General features: G+C 43.8%; 1 long non-coding RNA gene across 3 annotated transcripts in view; it reads right to left on the bottom strand.

The window, feature by feature from the left end:
- Window positions 1-2970: 2970 nt before the first annotated feature.
- LOC142929617 (uncharacterized) overlaps window positions 2971-24223 on the bottom strand; it is a 59046-nt gene continuing 37793 nt past the window's right edge. For 2 of the 3 annotated variants that reach the window (XR_012945805.1, XR_012945806.1), the window contains exon 2: window positions 2971-6418. This is a non-coding gene — a long non-coding RNA (uncharacterized LOC142929617). Of the gene's footprint in view, window positions 6419-12729; window positions 23721-24223 lie in introns of those variants that run through there. The other variant, XR_012945804.1, reaches the window with a different exon arrangement.

Raw genomic sequence — 24223 nt, 5'->3', positions numbered from 1 at the left:
AAAAAATGCATGCATCTTCCTCAGCAAATGTCTGTTAAAATTAAGAAATCCATACAGGACAGATGGGGCACACTTTATTACTGCAAGTGGAATTTACTCTCGTTTCGTCTTGCCAACATTATAAACAACAAATTAAACTCCTTAAAAGTAAAGAAATCCGTGCTGGATTTTTGTGGCTAACATTTTCCTGCCTTCATCCCCGACCGTGTTATCCAAGCAATTGTACCCAATTTATATTCAAAACTTATAACCACAAATACTACATATGATGACCCTTTCTTTCGAACACGAGACCATTAACACCCCACTGCTTTGATGTAAGTGTAGTAACATAGAATTGGTCACTTAGCAGCATAGCGCTGGTTGCTGGCAGGGAAGGGAATCTGCAGCTTGCAGCAGCCGCCTGACAGCAGGCCACGTGATAGACCAGAAAGGGATGCAGAAAAGGTTACGGAAGGAACACGTCGAGAGCCCGCGGTTTGGTTCCAGAAAGGGGGCGTGGCCGGGGGCGGAGCCAGGCCACGCCCCCCAGTATAAGAGGGGCCCCGGGAGGGGACCTCGGGGCTGTCGTTTGGAGTGGGATCCCCGTCGTCGTTGCTGCTGAAGATCGTCGCCATCATCGCTGTCGTCTCGCCGCCTTCGTCACTTGATATATTGCGCTGCTAGACGGTAGTTGGCTGTCTCGGTTCAGCGCCGTCAGTGTCAAGACGGCTAGCGTTGTGTGTAGGCGAGCAACCAGTGTAGAGTTGCGTGTAAACAGAGTGTGTAACAGTGTAGGGTGTGTATTGTCCAAAGGGTGCTCGGTTTAATCAAATAACTGACTCCAAGAACTTACGTCTCCAAGTTAGTCACTACATAAGCACAAATCTTGTAACAGGTGGTGACCCAAACATTCAAATCCGAGTCTTGTTGGTGTTATCAACTACAATGCTGTATTTGTTAGGACAATTTGGTTTTATTGCTGTGTGATGTTTGATCTACACGCCATGGTAAATGTGTCCACTTTCGGTGACAATTTGTGAGATCATTCGCAACACTGGTCCACTGTATTGTTTATTTGCGTAATTTCTGTAATACAAACGACAGCCGTTTAAACACATTCCTGCAGAGGGAGCTGGTAGGAACGTTGGGTTGTTCGGTCAATGGCCAGGGTCAACGGCGGCGTAGTGTACTCCGCAAATATGCCCGACTGAGGGCGGGCACAAGCCGGCGTGAGTAGGTTAAAAGTTGAGTTTTATAAGGGCACCACGGGGTGACCAGCCCCTCCCCACCCAGCCCCTCCCCACCCTCCCCACCCAGCCCCTCCTCACCCTCCCCACCCAGCCCATCCCCTCCCCACCCTCCCCACCCAGGCCCTCCCTCCCCACCCTCCCCTCCCCACCCAGCCCCTCCCTCCCCACCCAGCCCCTCCCCACCCTCTCCTCTCCACCCAGCCCCACCCCTCCCATTTTTGGATGCACGATGGACGGACACAATAATCCCCTGTGGGCTGGTGTAACCAGGAGATTCTTACCAGTAAAAGCCAGTCATATAGTATATACAAGGGACATTTTAACTTCCGCGATGTAACCAATATTACACCAAATCTTGTAATTTTCTAAGCTCGGCATGAACAGCAAACATGAGTCCACTCTAACATCATATGAGCATGGGATGATGGTGCCAACATCTTAAGGAAGCCCTGAGCTAGTGATAGAAATTCCACATTTTCAGGAAAGGAACATCTTCGTCAGACCACTATCCGCAGAGCCTCGCATCACGTCAAGGTAGAGGCACAGCCCTACAATTACTCGCTCGCCTCACAGCTGGTGGAAGGGTCTCCACGAGCAGGAACTTTAGGGAACCACTCGACGGTATATTGGCCTACTCTTCCATTCTGGCTCGATGTATTCTAAAAGGTGGAAGTACCCACACTTTACTGCTCTACCCGTGACCTGCCAGTCAACTAACTGCCTATCATAGGTCAATCTTTATTCTTTCAGAAGTTACTGAAATATTGGGATAGATAAATAAACAAAAAATTAAAGACTGCTACCTAAAAGTCACAATCTCCTGTACAGTAAGCAGTCTGGTTTTCGTGAGGATTTCTGCACCACCAAAGCAAAGACACATGTTTTACATGTTCTCTTTAGTAACCTGGATAAAGGCCACTACTGCTGTGCATTATTCCTTGACCTGCCAATATCCTTTGACACTGTTGACTATGATATTCTACTTTCAGAGAGTGCAATACACTGGTTTAAAAGTTACCTCGTCCACAAATATGAAAACAAAGGGTGTTCCCACAAGGCGCTATTGCTCGGTGCAATTCTGTTCTCCTTATATGTACAAAAAATATTGGATTAAACTTAAATCGCTTAGAGATTTGTCACCTATGACATGTATCCCTAGAACGATACATGTAATAGCTCATAAAGCCTTTTCCATTAAATCACCAGCGTTTTGGGACCTCGTTTGCTCCCTTAAGATGGTACAATCTTCCTTAAAAAATACTCTAAAGCAGAAAATTTGTGTTGGATATGACCACATTTGCCAATGTGATTTGTAACTTTCAATTTTAATTTGCAATTTTAGTGAGGGACTGTTTTGTTGTCTGGGACTGTTTTGTTGTTTTGCTACCTTGCTGAAGCTTGCATTTAGTGTTGCAAAATCAGACTTAAATGCTTAATTTTTATTTAATTTCATTCAGTTTATCCTTTGATCTATTTTGCAGTCATATCATTTTTTAAAATTGTTTGTTGTTGTAACTTGCTGACCCGCCCCTACTGGGCATCTGTGAAAAGAGCTTCATAGCTCATCGGATTCTTCCAGTCTAAATACTGTTTCTGATTCTGCCCCAAGAAAACGATTAAGTAGATTGGACTCTCTTCCGTAAAAAAAAGATGTGGTATCCCTCCAAGCAGTATGGATAAACCTAAGCTGGTCTAATAAGCTTTCTGATTAAGGAAAAAGAGGTCCGGCATACTGTAAAGAATTTATTAATTTTAATATAAGTATTTAAACTTGTAGCGCACACAGTATCCACTCATCAAGAGAGAGAGAACGACTCCGAGGCTCGAGGAACCACAAACAAGCAGCAACGGTGGCCAGGCGATGATCCGGCAGCAAATTCTCCCAGAGGTTCTGTGGTCCTCTATATATTAAGGTGTTATCAGACAATTAATGTGTTTAGATGTGGTAGGAAATCGGAGCAATTTCAAAGACTTTAAAAATTCAGCCTGGCTTGAAAACCACCCACCTTGGGTTTACTATAACTGGGTTGTGCGAGGAGGGTACAGATCCTTGAAAGATCTGGACACTATCCCGTCAGAAGTATGAAGGTGTCATCCTGATCACCAGTGGCTGTGTTTTCAAAGCCTTTTTTCAAGTTGGTGTTTATTCTCAAATATGCAGTATGGCACTTTGCAGCGGCTCACCGGTTATAAAATAGTGACAGAATGAGGGGGGAAGAGTACGACACGGCTAAAGAAGGTCCCTGTGACAAAGGGGCTGCTGCCTAAGAGGATTACTGATGGAAGGGACTGGATGAGGTTCTGTGCTGGGGTTGATCACAACCAGAAGGCATATGCTGTGCTGTCAGTGGGTGAAAAAGGGAAGATCAGAGGCATGACCAATGCTGCAAGTTCAACGGCTTCAAATAGCTCAAAATACTAAAGCAAAGCATTGGCCACAACCTTAGGTCTAGGGCTGGGCAATGTGAACGGAGACACGTCTATGAGAGAAAATGCAACAGATCAAAAACAAATCACAACATGTACACAAAAAAACACTCTCAAAGCAGTGATTGAAATTGAAATGTGTTCATAACTAATTGTCACATCTCAAGAATTTACATCCAAATAATAATTTCGTCCTTTTTTCAGCAGCAATTCCTCACTCACTCCACTGCTGGCAAAACAGCCTCCACTAGAGGGAGCTTTTGAAAACCCCTCGAGCTTGTATCTGGCATTCTCTTCCACGATGGCATCTTGGGTATGTATTTTGTCATAAATTGCCACTTGCGCATTTATTTATTGTAACTTATGTATTGTATTGTGCACTTTAGGTTAATTAGATATTAAATTTTTGGTATGAATCATAAAAAAAAACTCCTGAGAGGTGGCTTCTTAAATGCACAAAACAAGTTCTCCCAACACAGAAGAGGACAACCAGCAGCTTGCAACGCAGCGACTGCACAGGAGGCATGTAACGGCCACACCCATGATCTTTTCATCTTCATGAGATTTATATAGCGCCTTTATCAAGGCGCTTTACAGCAATTGTATATAGCGTGATAATGAAATCAAGAAATGGGTTATTGTACGTGGTGTAGTTTTGATGTATCAAAGCAAGAGGGATTGATAAGGAGGGGTTGGGATAGGCCTGGTCGCAGTTGGGGTGCGACAGAAAGCTGGGGGGCTGAAAAATAAATCATTTGCATTGGGAAGACAATGGGGGGCGGCGAGGGGCTGGGGCAAGGAGGGTCAAGGTCCCCCGCATTGCCGACGACGTCTGCAACGTCCGTGCAGTGAAGCGGCAGAGTCCCGGCCGGGCCCTCGACGAGGAAGAAAGTGCAGCCTCGGCCCAGCTCGCTTACCACGGACGCGAAGCTTCCCTCCGTGCCCGGCATGCTGACACGGTGGAAACAACACCCGGCAGGAACTCAACCTCCCATCCTGGGGACCGTACAAAGCCCCGATGTCCTGGGGCTGCCCACGTGGCCCGGAAAAGGAGCCGCCCGACGCAGGTGACGGAGCGGCCCACGGGTCACGCGGGATGGCACGGAAGTCGCACGGCGACAGTGTGGCCCAGCAGGCAACCACCGGCAGCCGGGCCACCAAGAGGATGGCCGGTGGGCGCGGGGGAAGGTAGGAGACTCGGGAGGGGAGCAGCACCGATCGTAAGGGGCGGTGAGGAAGCCGTGCGGCGCGGGAGACGGTGCGGTCCGGCGAGGAGCCGCTGGCAGCCAGGCTGCCGATATGACGCCCAATGGGCGTGGAAGCAGGCAGGAGACGTGGTCGGGGAGTGGCGTCTCAAACAAAACAAAAGGCCGTCGCCAAAATAATAACTCAAACAAATAACAGTGGTGGAGGACAGGAAGAAGGGGAAGAGAGGAGAGAGAAGTAGGGGAGGTAAGGGATGGAAGAGGGAAAGTAGGGATTGAGTAGATGGCTACTGCTGCCAGCTTGCGTGGCACTGCTACCATCTCGTTTGAATGACACCATGGGATCTGTAACGTTCACCTTAAAGCAGATGGAGTCTATTTCACGGTTAATACACCGAACGTAAAAACTAGGGCTGCCTGCTGGGTTCGAACCATGGACCACTGCAACAAGCAGTCAATGCAACTTCCGCTGGGCCCTGTCAACTGCCCCAAAAATGGACTCTACCAATCCATGTCATTGCACCATGCGCACACTGATCGACTACTTCTGCAGAATATCGAGCGCTTGTACATTAATTTCAGCAATACTGTAACAATATTCTACGTACGCTAAACACATTCTCCAAAACATACACGGGTGTCTTCACATATCTATGGGACCTTTTTTCCAGTATCAAAATTAGGAAGAACAAGAATAGGTTTTACCCTTTCTGGCAATAAAACTGGAGGTGTTAATATGCACCTTTTGCAAGGCATCAAGTCTATATTAACCACACACACACACTTGTGGCAAAACATGCAAATAAACATGCTGATAATTATATATACAGTCTTTGAAACTGATTGGCCTACACCAGAGACAGCCTTCTTTACGGCCTTGTCTTACCAGTGTTAAAGGTCCCATAGATATAACTGCTTGACCCGAGCTATAAGTGCTCTGATACTTGCATTGTATTTGTACTGTTTGCATTTTGGCATTCTGTGGTCTAACACCGGTGAGACTAGGCCATAATGAAGGCTGCCGCTGGTGTTGACCAATCAGTTTCAAGTCAATGCCAGATATTATCAGAGCATGTTTTCTGCATTTTTTTCCTGCACTATGTATGGTCACTGCAGACTTGATATTTGGTGTTTGAATATTTTAACACCTGCTTGATTGCCAGAAAGGGTAAAACCTATTCTTATTTTTCATTAAATGTCTTCACACCTCAGCTCTTCTGATAAATTAAAATTATCATACCCTTTGTTTGCATCCTTTTTCGAATAATCACTCTCAAATATTCTTGGGTCTTTCGGTAAAGTCACGTAGATAGGTTCCAAGAAAATAACAAAAAAAACAAAAAACTACGACGTTTCGATCGCAACACAAGCAACCGTCATCAGGAGAAAAAAATAGCGAGAAAGCTGCTGAGACAGGGTGTTATAAAACTCAACGTTTAATGGTTTTACATGAATGGTTTTACATTAACAGGTTAAGTGTGCCTTGATGTCCACAGTTGGCGGAGGTCGTTGTGCACAAGCCATTTTCCTTCGTTCCGTTTCATCGGTTGTCTTCTGGAAAGAACATGTAAAAGAAAAGTAAAGCCAAGCGATTCACAACTGTTCTACGTTTCTTTTTGTTAAAACTAATTTCCCAAAAAATAAACGCGTGGCAGTGCTCTGAGTATTTTCTTTAGTTCAAAGCAACGTGCATCTCCACCCAGGCTCGAGGCAGCCTCTCTCATCCACAAGAGTTACACCACAATGAAAGCAGAAAAAACAAGTTCACTGTGCCCCACCCAACGCAGCATTTCATGTTGCACCTCTGCACAAAACCAACTCTGCAAAAAACCAACTCATACTCATGCGTAAAGAGGGAACTTGAAAAGGCACGTGGCTTCACTGCAGTTTGACACATCACACGTCTCGTAACAACACGGACGTTGACAAAGAAATTGGAACGAAAGCTCAGAGGTGTGCAGAGAAGCGTGGAGAGGCGCACGCTTGGAATTCCACCGAGACACAGAATATGGAACATTGTTTCGAGGAGACATTTAAATTAGAGACATAACATTGACTGTAAAGAAAATGCAATTGGGTGTGAGCACATCACGGCTGCTAAGCCATCGGCGTCCTTTCCGTGTGCGCACGTGAACTTCACTTCAGCTGTAAAAACGAGCATGCCTTGGCTTGTTGTAGACCTCTCCCAATGGTTCACATTCTTTTGAACCCGGAGAAATGATCGGTTGAGTCCATCTACAACTACAAATTGATATCACAACCTCTGAGTAGAGCTGGCCTGACTGATGATAAAATGTTGTAGGTTATAACTGATTAATAGGGTTGCTACCTTTGCTGTTTTCAAAGGAATTGTCCCTTGCTGAGGATGTAGCTGCTGTCTTGGGAAAACCGTAAGTCTTCCCTGGACGTGCAAAAGTATTGTTGTTTGCCAATAGTGTAGTAATATACAACTCAAGACAACGCAATTGTGTGTAGTTGTCCCGTCTTCCGGTATTGTGAAATATCATTCGCATGATATGGCCTGAGTCTCTGTACATTAGATGGCAATCCTTCCGATGAACAATGCACAAATGAAATATCAAAGATCAAATGAACACATTTTTCAACGACACGCAGTGGCGATGGTCAAGGAGGGTGAAGGAGCTCCAGAAGATAATTTGGAAGTGATGATAATGAGAAATAAATTAGCTCAAGGTGCCTCATAAATTCCGAATAAGTTTTGGTGGTAACAGATGTTGGGTGTGGAGATGAGGACACAGCAGTGTGTAAAGGTGACAGGGTGAATAGATCAGTCGTGTCTTTTCTTGTGGGAAGACGAATGGATAGCATCAGTGTGGAAGAATGATTCGTGCAGTGGTCTGATAGTGATGCATTAGGAGGGAATGATATTAAACAGCCCCCCGCTTATCAAGAGAAAAATTATTGTGAGCCAGTCCCCTAAATGAGAATCCACATTATAATTCAATGGCAATACCGCGTCTCAGAGCCACAGTGTGATGTTTGGGACTTCTTACTCTTGCCTGCCACGAGCCAACCCCGTAACATGGTTAATCATTTTACTGGTGTGCTGACACACATTCTCATGAAATCTCGCACCTCAGTGGTAGGGTTGGTGGGTTGCATGGAGATCATGTGGATGTCACACAAACACCTTTATTTGCAGTGAAGCCGTACTGTACAGCAAGTGAAATCATACGTGTGGAATATTTTCAGGCACTCCAATTTCCTTTCATGTACTCAAAAAGGAATAACTGGTGAAACATCCCCAGTAGGTATTTAGACCTAGTCTCAGGGCTTAATATCACTCAATATTTTCCATAACACGATGCTGGCTTGGAATTTGGGATTGTCGGGATGAGGCACTGCCACTAGAATACAAGGTAGCCTATCCATCATAATAATTTATCATTGTACGTGTATTACTTCTAATCATTGCACAGATATATATATTTGTTTAAAAAGAAGATAAAGTGAGATGGATGTGACATATCTAAATAATTCCCTGAACAGCATTAGGAACTATTCAGGCTGAAATAAACTGCTGAGTGAGGATTATCGTGGGCAATAAATATAAAATGTTAAGTAATCATAATTGGAGTTTTTTTAAATGAAAAAGTTGTTTTCTGCTCCTGTAAAAACAAAACAAGTTTAACGGTAATTTCTTTGCACGTTTCCGTGTAAGCTCTACGTTTGGTTACACTTAATGACAGTTTTGAGGAAATGGCTGCAAGTTCCGAAGAACGCACATGGGGTGATATCGGCACGTATTCTCAGTTGATATAAAACGCAAGGACATGGGAATGGAATATATGCAAATAAATGACAGCCAGAATATATTATCGGCATTGCCATTCATTCTGACGAGAAAACGCAGCATGGGAAAGAATGGATTTGACAAGCAGAGGAATGATTTGAAAATTAGCGATGCAACCTAGAGTGAAGAACTACATTCACATTGACCGTCGCTTATCGTCGTACGATAATTTCAGAGCTATCAGTACCGGAATAGTTTTTTTTGCAAGGAGATTAATACCGCAAAGGCACGGCGTGACACGTGCAAAACTTGCTAAATTACCACTAAAAACTGCATTTGTAATTGTCTGCTCAGACAATATTAAACGGGCATAAACCACAGCAAGTTGGAAGGCCTATCCATTAAGCGTGTGCACGAATGATTGTTAACTTCCCAAGAGTTGCAAATCCGTTGCATTTAATTTAACCCAGGAAGCAGCTTAACTTTAGATTGAATATCACTTATTAGCATCATACATCAACATACACCAACTCGAAGCGTGCGGCTGTGCATGCGCACAATTATGAGTGCAATGTGAATCCTAAATGTTTATTCCTCAGACTGCCTGCCTTTTCCCCCTTTGTAATCCTGCACTCTGAGATTGTCGCTACATTATGGGCACATCATAATGTAAATTGTCATACATTTGCTCAAAATAGCAAATATGACTGTAATGTAATCAAACCGTTCGTCATCGGGATACAATAATTTATAGTGATAGTATTGTACTCTATTAAGCCATACGTAATAATAGCTGAGAGCATTAGATTATAATTGCACCATTCTTATAGCTCAAGGCTATCACGAAAGAAGATGCAATGTTTCAGACACAGTGTGCATTAGCTTCACTAGAGGGGAAAATGCTGCACAATTTTCCTCCTATTTTGAATGTCACAGGATCGTTTTTGTTGTTGCTGTTATCATTATTATTACGAATCAAGAACCCAGAACACGGACATCACAAAGGGAGATACAAATGACTAACGTGTCGAACCTGTAATAATACACCCTCAAATGGGGGGGGGGGGGAGGAGGCGTCTTTAATGCACTTGGGGCTCGCTGCCTTACCACAGTAGCGGGGGAAACGATCGGGAGCAGCAGATTAACGGGGAAGAAGAAGAGGGAACACGGGTAACATCACGAAGACTGGGGACGTCACGGGATATTTAACGTCCACCCTTGGAGCCGACGGAGGCTATTTGACGCATCAAACCCCAATAACCAGGGCCCCCTGCTCGGCCTTTGGAACCACAAACCACTGCAAGAAGCCGTGAATGCACTTCCGCTTGGCACAGAAGGGCATGAATACGATTGCCCGCGAGCGTGTGTCTTTAGGTCGGCACGGCAGATGACCCGGCGACGAAGCTGCTTACAGTATGTGAACATCCCCAGTGTTGATGTTCACATACTGTAAGAGGAAATCCAGGACACCTTCAAATACCACTTGCCACTGATGATGTACACAGCTGGGAACTGAACCCAGGCCGCTGGCACCACAGCAGTGTGAGGACCACAGCACCATGGTTGCCCCCCATTGAATACACAAAGAGAAAGACAAAGATCCCCCGTATAGCCTTTACAAAATGTTGGGGGAAGTGCTGTTCGCGAGCACCCACGAAGGCCGGCACGGCACACGAGGGGTTGGGTGGCCAGCGCCACGCCCGACCGCCTTTGTCTTCCCAGTCACGATGTTTACACATCGCACCAGGTACTCATCTGAGGCTGAGTCGACCTTGGTGAGGCCCCGGACGGGTTCAGATAATCGTCACTGGTGTTGGCCATGAGTGAGAATCGAACCCAGGTCGCCGTGTTCGTAGCGCAGCGTGCTAACCGCTCCACACTACCGCTCCCCACATACACAAATCCATACACACACACACGCACATGTGTGTTTATGGCAATGAACCTTTACTCCTGAATGGCAGTGTCCCTTGAAGGGTAATGAATGTAAATTTCACAAACAATGCATGCTATTGACATTTAAAATAACACAGTTGTAATTGTGTCAGGGAGTGGTGGTGGTGTTGCAGTCCAGCGAGTGACCGGGGTTTGAATCGCTGGTCACGGCGAACATCAGTGGGGAATGATATGTCAACCGGCTCTTTGGCGTGCACCCTTCACCAAGCCACATGGACAAGCGTGGTGAACCGTGGTCAAATAACCCCCCACGGCCAACTTGAGAAGGCCTTCATCCAGGAGTGGATTGAACATATCTACATTACATTCAGTTGTATTTGTAATGATCTTTTGTGATCAGGTTGATAAGATAAACATCTATTCGAGAGCATGACAGGGAGAAATAACATTAAAACAGCTGTTTTTTAAATATATTTTTTCATAGATGCCTACCCATGCTGTGCTTCATGGCATATCTGACACTAGTTAGAAGTTAGTGAGAAAAATATAATAGCAAATCCCACCTATGGCCCTGCTAGGCGCACTACCATAGTACCACTATTGATGTCAATGCCAGAGCGGAGTGCTTTCACCTCTACAGGCAAGGTGGGAGTTCCGTTATGTTGGCCACGGCTCAACACCTGGGACACAGCGGGTGCCTTCATGTGTTAGCCTTTAGAGCCAGTAGCGTAACAAGCGTGGGGGCAGGTAGAGGGTGCCTTCGCCACCAACATGGTGGCCAAAGCTACGAGTTGGGGCCTCCTTGACAACGTCCATGAGATGTTTTCAACAACATTGTAAAATAACAAAAACTTATGCCATGATGTGATTAGGCAAGATGAGGCGCAATATAGAGCCTAGATGTGACCGTGCGGGACAAATTAAATATTGGGACCCCACCTGACCGAATGCCGCACCCCCTGAGCTGATAGTGTGGTTATGTCACTGTGTGGAGCCCAGCGCATGGGAAGTGATTTGTAAAGTGCTTTGTGGTGCCACACCATCCATTAGCCAAGACACACCGTCCATTGGCCAAGAGCTAAGATCTGAGATGTGACAGTTCCGTTTAACGGACACATTTCCATGGGCCAATGTTGTTGTTAGAATGGTGCAAAACAGCAATAAATTTTGTTGTCATCTGGATCTTCCTTCAAGCCAATTCGGTAAAGCTCTCAAAGCCAGGCGAACAATGGAGGGGAGCTGTTACGGTTATTATGGCAGATGTTTGGCGTACTGATAATAATTAATTATTGTGTATAACTAACACCAAGGACATCTAAATAACAATGAATGTGTACAATGCAATCATTACAACAAAGTACTGCAAAAATTCAAAGCTTATGTAACTCAAAATAATCGTTAGCGTTGTTGTGGCGAATAGAAATAACAAAATAGACAACAAATATTATTGTACAGTCTAATTTAAGTCACTCAGAATCAGAATATTATACTGGAGGAATCCTATGAGTTATTAAGTTATTTTTCAAAGATGTCCAGTAAACCCAAATGCAGCAGAGGTGCAAGGCTGAGAGTTCACTGATGAGCTTGAAAGAAAACGTTTGTTTATTTATAAAACGAATAATAAAAACACAGCATAGGATCTAGCAAAGCACGCACCATCCAGGGGAACCAGTGTAGCCATTTAGAAACATGTTTGAGTGATAAAACAAGAAGCCAACCTTGCTGGCAGTAGTGGCACAATTAACTCACCACGTATGTTTGGAGAAAAACCCCCAACAACAATACTTAGGCAAACAACAAGATTTGGGCTATATGAATAAATAAGAACTGCTGAATCACCTCTTTTGGCAAAAAAAAATCTGTTGGGGCACAGACTGTAGGCATGAAATAATTCACCTCCTTTATAAATAAATGAATCGGGAAGATTTTGCGTCACGATTGATTCACGATCGTTAGTTAGTAATTGTGGTGCGTTCAGAATGAAAGGTAAAAATGCAGCTCCGCCAAACTGTTTTCTCCACACCACTGTTGTCGGCAGGGCCTCCACTGGAGGAGGAAGCGCCTCTAGAGCGCAATTGGCCTACTCTTCCATGCTGGCTAGACACGTTGGTTAAGTTGGGAGTACAACCAAATTACCTCACCAAACACGACTGTGGTGAACGCATTTATTATACTCCTGGGTGGACAAATGCGGGAGGTTTTAAGAAACATGCACCTTTTGTTATCAACCTCTGCGGTAGGCAACCTCTGGATTGCAAGTCCAGTGTGCTGACCATTACAGTACGGCAGCATCCACTGTAGAATCGAGCGTGGCACGCATCTCTTGGAATCTGCTTTGGTAAAAAAAACATGAATCAGGAATAAATTGAATCAATTAATCATCACATCTCAATATATTGGGGGCAATATTATGACGAATTTAAAGATTCATAATTATCTATTATGTTGTTGCAGAGTTATTGATGCTTGAAATTGGCCAAAATGCATATAAGTGCCTGTCCAACCATACTAAAAGGAAGCTTGATTGATCTAATCAATCAAGATAATGCTTTCATTTTTATATGTGAAGCCAAAATAAACTCCATTACACGTACACACCATATGAGCAATCAATCTATCACACCGGCTCACTCAATATCCTTCCAATAACGAGCGAGGTCTGCAGATGGGTCCAATAACAATGACAGTTCTCAGACAATCGCTGTGCAATGCTTCCATCATTGAATGTCCCATCAAGGCCAGGATCTGCAGATATATTCATCCGGAACATCATTTAACACAATCTCATTGATGCATCTTAAATGCCTGTCGCATGATCAACGTGTCAAGTTAAAGGGCCCGATTCACACAAGAATGTATCTTTCACGCTTTTGCGGAATTACGGAAATAGCCGGAAATCCCGAAAAAGCGGTGGCGTCAAATTCATGTAAACGTTTTTTTATCTAATTAGTCGTACGGCATGGCTGGAACCTCACTCTGAAAGGAACCTCGCAGCCAATCAGCAGCAGCAGCGTCGACGGGAATTGGGGCTGTGTGTGATAAATTTAGCACGCTCGCCCAGCCGACACACTGAGCCGACCAATCAGGCCTGTGTCCATCTCAACAACAACAACAGCCACCATTCGACACTAAGTGGCGGTCACGTCACCACGGCACCTGTGCCAGGCCAGGTGCACTTTGAGGCAACATGAAGTGTCGAAGGCTCGCTGACAGGAGGTTACGGGACAGACCCAGGTGCCATGGGTTGACTGAATGAGATGACTCGCAGATGTACCAGCTGTGCCCGCTCGTTGTTGTGAGCGTTGCTCCTCTGCCCTCCGTTGTTGTTTTTGGAGGGCGACTACCTCTAACTGGTCAGTAGCGTCCTTCACGAGCCTCCCTCTCACACACGAACACAAAACAAACACGTGAAAATTCACGCTAAAATGTGCATCTGGGAGCTGCTTCACACCTTGCCAGCTCACTCAATATCCTTCCAATAACCGGCACAGAATTGTAGCTCTAAGCCAATGATGGCTTATAATGATACTGGTTGATTTTATATATATAGCACCCTGGACGCCAGCGCATCTCAGAGTATTTTACAACACATCTAATTTCAAGCATTTGAAAGGGCACCCCCGGTCACAGTTATCCCCGAGCACAAGGTGAATAATCACCTGGCCTGCAATGGGCATTAGTTTGTCCATAGGGGGCGATGAGTGCTTTGAGGGCTATGGGCGGCATAGTGACAAGATCTAACCCAAAAACCTTTATTATGAATAATATTGGTCGCGAAAGCCTACGTGTTAAACTGATAGTGGCAAGATGTTATCTCCCTCGCTTGGTGTGCAGGAAGTCATGGGGGGGGGGGGGGAGGAATCGATCCCGATCCTGATGCCTGTGTAGTGGCATAACGTGCAGGGTTAGTGAGGGTTGTGATGTGAGGTGACACTGGTGTGGCGTGGCAGCAATTAGGCGGAAGCATAGATTGAGTGGGTGCATTTGGGGGCGAGCAGGTGTGAGCGTTGGGGCACAGGGCAGGCGCCGGAGAGGCAGGAGATGGAGGCGATAAGTGGGGGGAATGGGGCGTGCCGGAGGCGGTAGCTTAATGGGGGGTAAGTGAGGACTTCAAATGAAGAGGTATATATAAGGGAGTGTGCGGAGCAGCACGGGGTAGGTGATCCAGGGATGAAGAAGACAAGAGTCGGGGAGAAGACGCCTGGGACCTCGCCCTCCTCACTTCGTCCTCCCCAGCAGTGCTGGCTGATGCTGGCGCAGGGGCAGGGACGGGGGCGGAGGTGTGAGGGAAGCAGGACAGGCGAGGAGATTTAGGATAGTGAGAGGATAGCAGAGTATAAGTGGGGAAGATGGGGGTGGTTACCGCGCACGGGGCGCGCGGAGGTCAGTAAGGGGAAGTCGGAAAGTTCGGAACAAGGGGTCAGTGAGTGTGTTTAGTGCAGAGTGAGGAGCACCCACACTGGATGCAAGGTAAATAAAGTGACACAGGTGGAAAGTTAAGAGTGTCCGTGTGAGTACAAGAGTACACCTGTATATTTGGAATGCACGCACTCTCTCCATGGTCACGTGGATTCTTCTTTGGGTCCTCTGGTTTTTCCCTCCACATTTAGTTTGAAAACTCATTTCTTCAGAACTGCTTTTTGTGCTTGGTTAATTTTCCTTCCCCCGCACCTCCGATTGGCATGGTTAGCTACGTACAGTGTGAAAGAAGTTCAACATATATACATATAAACATGCGTTTAGGATATTTGGCTGCTATAAATTTCCACGTGACATGCCACTTTGTTGAGCTATCATTTGTGGCCAGGTCGCTTCTGAAAAAGAGCTATGTAGCTCGGTAGGCCTTACCTGGTAAAAAATAAAAAAAACGTGATTTAGTTTAATAGTTTGTGTAATCCCAATTGAACAGTTTGCGGTTAATGTTTGGCGAAGTTGGACCTTGATGCCGGCATAAAAAGGCCAACTCGTTTCGAAAGACGTCGGGGAACTTTAACGTCCACTGTGATGCAGACCACACGTAGTGTTTTTATGTTTTTTTTTACAGTCGCAGTAATGGATGTTTAACTACTTTTGCACCATACATAGCAAACCATGCTAACTGGAGACGTGGGGAAGGATAACAAACTAAAACGCAAAAAGCCGTTCTAAAGAAATGCGTTTTCAATCTAGATTTAAAAGTGCACAGCTCCAGTGGCTTCCTAATATAGGAAGAGCGTTCCAGACGGCCGCAAAAGCGCATCTGAAAGCACGCGATGCGGTAACGATCTTTGTTCGATGGTCAGCCATCGAACGTAATAACCAGGATATCCGCCGAGTTTGAACCGTGAAGCTCTGCAACAAGCGGTGAATGCGCTGTCACCGGACTATGTCAGCGATACGCAAAAACAATCCTGATGATGACGATCATGTGGATGATGTTCAAGATGATCATGATACAAATGGTTATGACAGCAATAAAGTGGTTGCAATTATGATGTTACTAATGTGATTCTGCGTCACACTAACTCTCCCCACATAGAGCTGTTCTGCAATTGTGGCAAGAGTAGTGGCATAATGGGTGCATCATATAAATTGCAAAATGCGGAATAAGTCCTATTTTTGTGAAAATGACCGCCATTCTGCCCAAAAGTGGCAAAATCATGACCAAAATAGCTGCAGGAATTGGGTCCAAAGTGTCTTCCCAGTCAAACAAGTCTGGCTGGGAGAGATCTGATCTCTATTGGTAGCCTTTCAGCATGAGTGGATATTCCACATTTCTGTGGCAATATTATTATTATTGGCCTTTAACGCTTAAGAAAGTTTAGTCTAAAACATTGGTGGGATGTGTTACAAAGCCATTTCTTCTGAGATTGTTTATACACAAAACAGCAATCTGGATATCCTGAGTTATTGTCTTTAAAAAAAATGTATTTTTAGTATTATGAATCAATGACATTTCAGGCCGTGAGGAACTTTGAGCGCCAACGACAAAACATTACACGACAATTCCAAAAGATGTTTGCAATTAGATGATATTTGTTGAAATTTGCAGTGCATAATAAGTAATGTTAATCCGATTACATGGTGCATATGTAGTGATTACATGAAATTATTTATATCTGAATTTAAATAATCTGCTTACAAAGTACAAGTATTGAAATGCATTACTCGTATGTAATGGTAACAGTATGTATTTCATTCCATAGAGAGCAGCATATAAATCTGACATACACTTCTACAAATCTTAAAAGTTGCATGAATAATGGAGAAAACTTTCTTGGCCATAAACCCTCCCAGAATGTTTAATTAATTGCAAAGAATGTGTACTCTTCTGAACCAGTGTGGAGCAGGAGGGCATGGTGAAATGAAGCTTGGTGTTATACATTAAACAGCATAGGTGGGGAATAGTAACTTCGGGGAATATCAGCAAGTGTGGCACATTCCAGCAGGGCATGTGCGTGTGCATTATCTTGTTCCACACCACTTGCTCACGAATAATTTATAGATGCATATTTTTTTGCAATCTCACTTCTATTTCATAGTCCACGCACGGAGGTTGTGAGGCTGACCAGACCTGCGCCAGTATTCATCTGCATCGTCCTGTGCTGTGCAAGAGTGACCATTAATGTGAGCAACTATGGCTAATCAAAACGCATCGAAAAAAGGACAATGATTTACAGGAGATCATTACGAACATAACGCACTTCATCATATGTGTTCAATCCCGAGTGATGTATTCTCAAAAAATACGCAATTGTTGGTTTGAACGCAACATCATTACTTTAAAGTGAAATTATCAAATATAGGTGGCAAGGTGGACTATCACACAACAGGGCCGTGAGAGGTGACAGCAGCTTGGGAAGGCTTTCATCCAGCAGTGGATTGACCATGGCTGGTGATAACCATAAGCTTAGTAGCAAAATGTTATTTACACAGCATAAAGGATAATTGTCTCATGGCACTGATGATGCAAAATTCATTTTGAGGTGACACTGAACTATTTAGGTGGCGTCACATTAGTAAACATTTCGGGACTCTATGAGATGCAAAATTATCGATTGTTTGTAAAAAAAAATACATTTCTTGGGCTCGTACCTTGATACCAGCAGCACGATTTCATGATGTAAATGTTCGTGGTTGTGAACGGCAATAGATCAATGGAGCAGAGGCTGAAATGGGCCAAGAGTGCATGAATTTCTCAAGTGCAACGAAAAAAGAAACATAACGAATGGGTTGTCAACAATGACAGATGGGACATCACACCTGAATAGTTGACTCAACTCATTCGCGCGTACAAATTTGACCGCTTGTCTACCGGCGAGCCTGCAGAGGCTTCTCGGCCGAAAGCTGACAGACACAGGGTGGGCACACGGGTTAACGGAACACTTTGCTGTGGAACGCCCTTTTGTTGATGTAGATGCGCCTCACACCCGCGGTTCTGGCATTACACGTCCTTTCAAAAATAAATTGTTTGTAATGAGGTCGTGCCACTGGAAGACGGAACGCATGCACTGTGACGGGCAATGGATGCATCTTACTCATCGCATTTTCCTTAAGCTGCAAGAAAAATGATGTTGGTTATGTGTCCAGATGCATGTTTCGCTGCATCCGGGAGTTGTGTCAGTCATTGAAAATCCATTGAGACGTCACTCCTTTCATTTTTTTGTTTCCTATGTGTCTAAACACGTATATTCAATTTATACTGTTTGGACTAATGCCACGAGGCTGAGTTGGTGCTTTAGCAGCAGAGTGGTCAACTGCAGGAAGGGTTTCCAGTTCCATGTATGATCCATAAAGGAAACATACACAGAAAGCAACAATGGCTCTTTTTCACAGCGCAAAGATTGACTCCCTTGTAGGTGAAGTTCACCCTTCACGCGTTGTTGCCTTGAAAGCAATGCCATTTGGAGCTGACATATCGACCACTTTGAATTGACGCGACCAGTTTTGCATTTTGAATTAATGTATGAGCAGTTGTCCACGATCAGACATCGGGTAGAAACATGTGCTACGTATAGTCTGAACAGTTTTTATTGACGCGTGAACAGATTTCTATGAGCAGACTGTGATCTGCCTGCTAAAATTTATAGAGCGCAGAGCTTTGCTGAATTTTCCCAAACGAACCACCTGGGGTAACTGGAAATTAGGCAAGTTGTCAACGTTGGCAATGACGGAGCGAGAGACAGAACGTCAAACACCACGAGTGATGTAACCTGGTTCCCACGCAAACAACCTGACAAAGTTCATTATGCGTTAAGCTCTTTCTTCAACAGACACTAATGTGCACCATAATTGTAAATTAAGATCCCTAAGGGCCTTACTAAGACCTGTCAAAAAATGTTTTGCAAAATTATCAAAGTGCAGATTGTGCAGACGCAAAGTGTTTCCTTTTCCCTTGTGAGAGGCTTACGATCACATCATCGTGATGTGATATTTAAATACCTAGCGAACTGATGTTGATAAGTGAGCGGTTGTCCTTTGAGGAGATTGGCACTCACAATCTGAAGGTGGAAATTCCACCACTGGTCCAGGACGACCAACGGAGGGAGGGGGTGAGCACCTTCTTGCGATCATTTGAGCAATGAAATGTTTCGACTTGAGTTGGACAACAAAATAAGTGAGACATTAATAAATTGAAAAGCGACTTCAGCGGCTCGTTGACACAAGCATTGCTTGAAGGCAAGGAACGGCGTCTGAGAAGATGCCCACCGAGGAGATGGGGTGATGGAATTAATTTATCTGCTGGTGCTGGGTGGATTATTACAGTGCAGAATCTTGGGACATGCGGCTTGGGGAGGGGCCTTTACTCAGTAATGGATTGACCATGGCTGACGATAATGAGTTGAAGAAAGCCATCGTGGGAAAGCTACAGAGTTAATCTTTGGTTCTTTCGGTAAAGTCACGTATAAATAAGAAATAATCAAATAACATAATAGCGTATGACGTTTAGGTTGCAACACAAGCAGCCATCATCAGGTACAGAAGAGCTAAATTTACGAGAGAGGGGAAACACATAACCCCAGATGTATACACAGACACCCAAATAGGGGGAACTAACACAGACACAACAGGGGGTACAGAGAAGCATACCAAACAGACAGGGTTTAGCAGAATTTGGAAACCATATAAAGCAACACAGACGGTCGTACGCTATTATGTTATTTTATTATTTCTTATTTATACGTGACTTTACCGAAAGAACCAAAGATTAATTCCTGCAGTCACGAAAACTTCGAACCAAGTTTAAGCTACAGAGTGTTGGTCACAAATAATGAAAGTTTTTAAAGTGAGGAAATAGCCACACATCTGTGAGTTTGATTTTCTGTTATGATCCCCACTTGGCTGTCTTCACTCCAATGCTGTCCTCTGGACAGTCCGGTCCCTTCACCCGATGAAGGCCACTTGTGTTGTGGCCGAAACGTCGTGATTTTTGTTATTTAATTTTTTACCTACGTCACTTTACCGAATAGAACCAAAGAGTATGGATCCTTGCAGTCACGAAAGCTTCAAATCTAGAAGGTTAAACTAATTTAATTCATATGTACAGATTCCCAGAACTGGTTCAGATATTACTCGATACTAATGTTAGCCGTGACTGTGAATCACATTTTGGTCACTAGGCTGAGAGTGCAATGTGCTAACTGCTCTGCCACCACTCCATGCCCGTGAATAGATAAATCTTTTTTGTGAATAGTTTAAAGATATCTGTAGAATGTTGCAATACATTATTTTTAATCCATGCAGGATGTAAATAATGACAGTTGTACAAAACAATGATAACAATAAAAAAAACTTCCTCTGCTATTTTTCTATGTTAATATTTATACTAAATTATACATACATGCATTCGCAGAACATGGGAATTCCATTCTGAATATTGTAGATGATGTCTAAGTTGGGTTTGCTTTCAATTTTCTTTAGTAAAATATGCTTTTAAAGCTATTGCTAACCATGTTATTCCGACAATTTGTGCCTTAGTGCCAATGGGAATTGGGCACATGGCCATACGTTAACTACCATTTTATAACTACGTTTAAGCCCACAGCTGCTGTCAGGAAACTATTTACAGAATAAGCACTCGGAATGTGTCTGAAAGTATAAATCATATAAAACAATTGAAATATCACTGGCCAAATAAATCCACACCTGTATTAGCTGCAATAACGAGTGGCAGCAGAGGAACACTAACATGTGGAAATAAATGAACCGGCATGAGCCCAAGGCCTTTCTGGACTGCAAAGGAGGTCCCTTGATTGCTGTTAACTATATTCTGGACAGAATCTTATATTTTATAATCTGCACAGGCAGTCTAATAAATAGAGTTCTAACCCCTGAACCATTGGCTACATTGTAGGTGTTTTTTTTATTATTATAGATTGTCCCCCTCCACCCCCTGCTCAAACGAGCATGGGGTAGTGATCATTGTCTTTGTTGAACTCTTGTTTTAAGCGAGTGGTGGAATTGGGCCAGCGGCAGTAACATGAATTAGGGGGAATCAGGTTTGCACAATATTCACATTGTGCAGGAAATTACGCACAAGTGTGCGGACAAAATATAAAATGAATCGGGCCCCAAAGTGTCTCTTCGGCGCAACTAAGCATTGGGTTCTGCTCATGTCCATGTGTAGCCCTAAGCAACGGGTGGACATTTCACACTTCTATCCATTGCCTTCATCATAGGGCGACCAATGTTGACTCCCCAGAAAAATTTGGCATATAGTATACTCACATCAACAGCCTTTATTGTGGTATTTCAAGTACATGTATAAATATTACTTTTTTTGCGTTTTGAGATTACTCATGAAATTTTGGTTGACGGGAAGTAAAAAAAAAACGTTTTTTGGTGCGTGACAGAATTTTGAAGATATATTTTTTTGCTTATTTATTTAGCTATTTTAAGATTAGACACGCAAAGCTTTTGTGTTTACAAATGCAGGCATTAGATGCTGGAGGACAGGCACAGCATCTAGGAAGTGCCGCTCATCTGCTTTCGTTATGTACCCGCAGCCACTTCCTTACGGCACTTTCAAACACTAAAGACAAAAATGTGCACTTTTCTTCATTCGTAAATATTCTACGTTTCGCTCAAACACACCCTACTTACTTAGGCTACACAAAGTGATTTTTTTTAATGATCTCATGGATTTCACCACCATGGCGATGTGTTGGAAAACCATCCCACTGATCTATAACTATTTGGAAACACAAGAAGGATTGGCCTGACTAATTATTTGTTCAATTGTTCTTCTTTGTCTACTTTGAATTAACAGCATGTGTGTCACTTTACAGGACATTTAGATTAAAGTAATTTTAACGCAGTTATAGGGTATATGTGAAAAGGACTTTGGATGAGGCAAGTATAACTCAACTTTATGGTGTATTCGCACACAATGTGCAAATACATATAGACCATACTTAAGATGCTTCACTCCAGCATGCACCGAGCTCTCTCTCGGGCCCTTTATATATCCTGTACCCCCCTTTCTAGCAGGTTCTCATCTTTCTTTCAATCCCCTTTCTCCTTTTCCAACGGTTATCAACCATACCTTTTAATGATATTAATATTTCCGCCTCTTGCTTTTGCACCAGTCTGATTTGAATGCTCCGATACCTTCCAATTAGATTGGTGTGTGGTGGCACCAACCAAGCAGGTTCTCAGTGGCTTTGCTACTTTTAAACTTGGCCTGCCTGTGAAGTCGTGAAGACTGCTGGCAGGCTACCCTACACATAGACACAGGGTTGGCCGCCAGGCCTAACCCTTACATATGTATACTTGAACAAAGACAACTGCTTTTCAAATAATAATCTCAGGAGTCAATTCACTTAATGTTCAAAACAAATATGAAATGGACGTCTCCTTATGTAACTGAGAAAATCATGTGAAAGTGGCCAATGCATTTTTATTTATTCATCCAGTTATTTATTGACGTCTATAATTTGTGTATATCCTGCCAGGTAGTACTGGAGTCTTCTTCTTATCTCATACGGCTGATGTAGATGCAGAGCATCAACTACAATGTCACATTGAGGTGGCCAAGGCAGACAACCGCGTCAGGAGCAGCGGAGTGACGCATCGCTGTGATGTCTCCTTCGTATTTGTGGATCAGGCACTGCGTCGTTATACGTTGTGCGGTCTGTACTGGAAGACCACAGTCACACACTGGAGGGTTTTTAATTTTCCATTTGTGCATCAGGTATCCGTATCTGCCATGGTTTGTGCGGCTGCGGTTCAGGGTAGACCATGAGCATCGTGGAAGATCAAAACCAGGGATTTTACGTGTTGGGTCTTTCACAAGGTGTTTGCTTGTGAGTTCATTTGAACTCCATTCAGCTTTCCAAGCTTCATCGGGGTTGAATTCGGATTGCTTGAGGTTAAGCGCGTGGGTCCAAACGGGCTTGAGTTAACTTCAATAACGGGGGGCATGATTGAAGTCCCGATGAATGGGAAGGCGACTGTTTTCCTCAATTCGCAGGACTTCCCGGAGGGTTTGCAGTATTGTGGTGGATGATTAGGGAAGATTCATGACAGCACGGGCAACCAGAGTGTTGGGGCCGACTTGAGAGTTCCAAATGATACACCAAATTGCAGTGTCCAGTTGGACATCAACATGTCGAGTGGTGTTTACTTCTGGGCAATACTGGTGCACTGTGCTCAGGTGCAGAAGGGCCATCGTTGATGTCCGTAGCAGCACCAGTGCTGATGCACCCCAGCTTCGGCTTGCTAGTTGTAGAGCTCGGCTCACAATCATGAGGTACGCAAGTTAAAATCCGCATCAAGGGTTGGCTCGGCCAATGTTTGACACCATTATACTGGTCCCTGCTACAGGAATGTGCAAGTTTCACCACTGGCTCAGGACTGTCAACAGACATCAGCTCTGTCCCAAGCTTGTGGAGGTATGGGGACATGTTTTGGGTCTCCAAACTCAAAAACAGTGTCTGAGCTCTTCTTTATTGATGGCCTTAAAGTCATCAATATACACTCCACATTCCCTTGTCAGCGGCCAGTATCTCAATCACACTGTCGCTATTATAATAGGGTTTTTCCCCTTTTTCTGGCAACAAAACTGAAACCTTTTTACAAGGATTCATGTCTGCATTAACCACAATACCTGCAGTCAAAATGCAAACAAAAAACATACTATGATAATATATGCATTGTCCTTGAAACTGATTGGTCCACACCAAGGGATGGCTTTCTTTTGAGCCTCGACCCAATTGGTGCTCGACCAGATGACGCCAAAAGGCGTACAGCTCAAAGACAATGCACTATCAAAGTAATGAGGGCTCGGGGTGAGCATTTACATCATTAGACCTCCTTTGCCAGTACCAAAATATAATAATAGGGTTTTCCCCCTTTTTTCTGGCAACAAAACTGAAACCTTTTTACAAGGACAATGCATATATTATCATAGTATGTTTTTGTTTGCATTTTGACGGCAGGTATTGTGGTTAATGCAGAAATGAATTCATAGAAAGTCCCATGAATCTAATTGAATGTAAAACTGCTCACCACTTAAAATTAAATGTATTACAGCTCAAAATGTACGGGGGAATAGTACATTTATATTTCATTATCTTTAATGACAACCTGCTGCTGTTTTCCCTATAATTACAATTAACTGGGTTTTTTTTGCTTGGTATTGAGATGGTGTGTGATTACTTGTGATATCGTGATGTATTTTTGTTTGTAATTTCAAATAATGACCAAAATGTGTCACATCTAACTCTATT

Source organism: Petromyzon marinus, chromosome 32 (assembly GCF_048934315.1).
Source record: "Petromyzon marinus isolate PM22_M1 ecotype Great Lakes invasive population chromosome 32, UKy_Petmar_22M1.pri1.0, whole genome shotgun sequence".
Classification (NCBI taxonomy): domain Eukaryota; kingdom Metazoa; phylum Chordata; class Hyperoartia; order Petromyzontiformes; family Petromyzontidae; genus Petromyzon; species Petromyzon marinus.
Note: the sequence above shows the minus strand (reverse complement) of the source record. Positions and strands in the feature narration are given on the sequence as shown.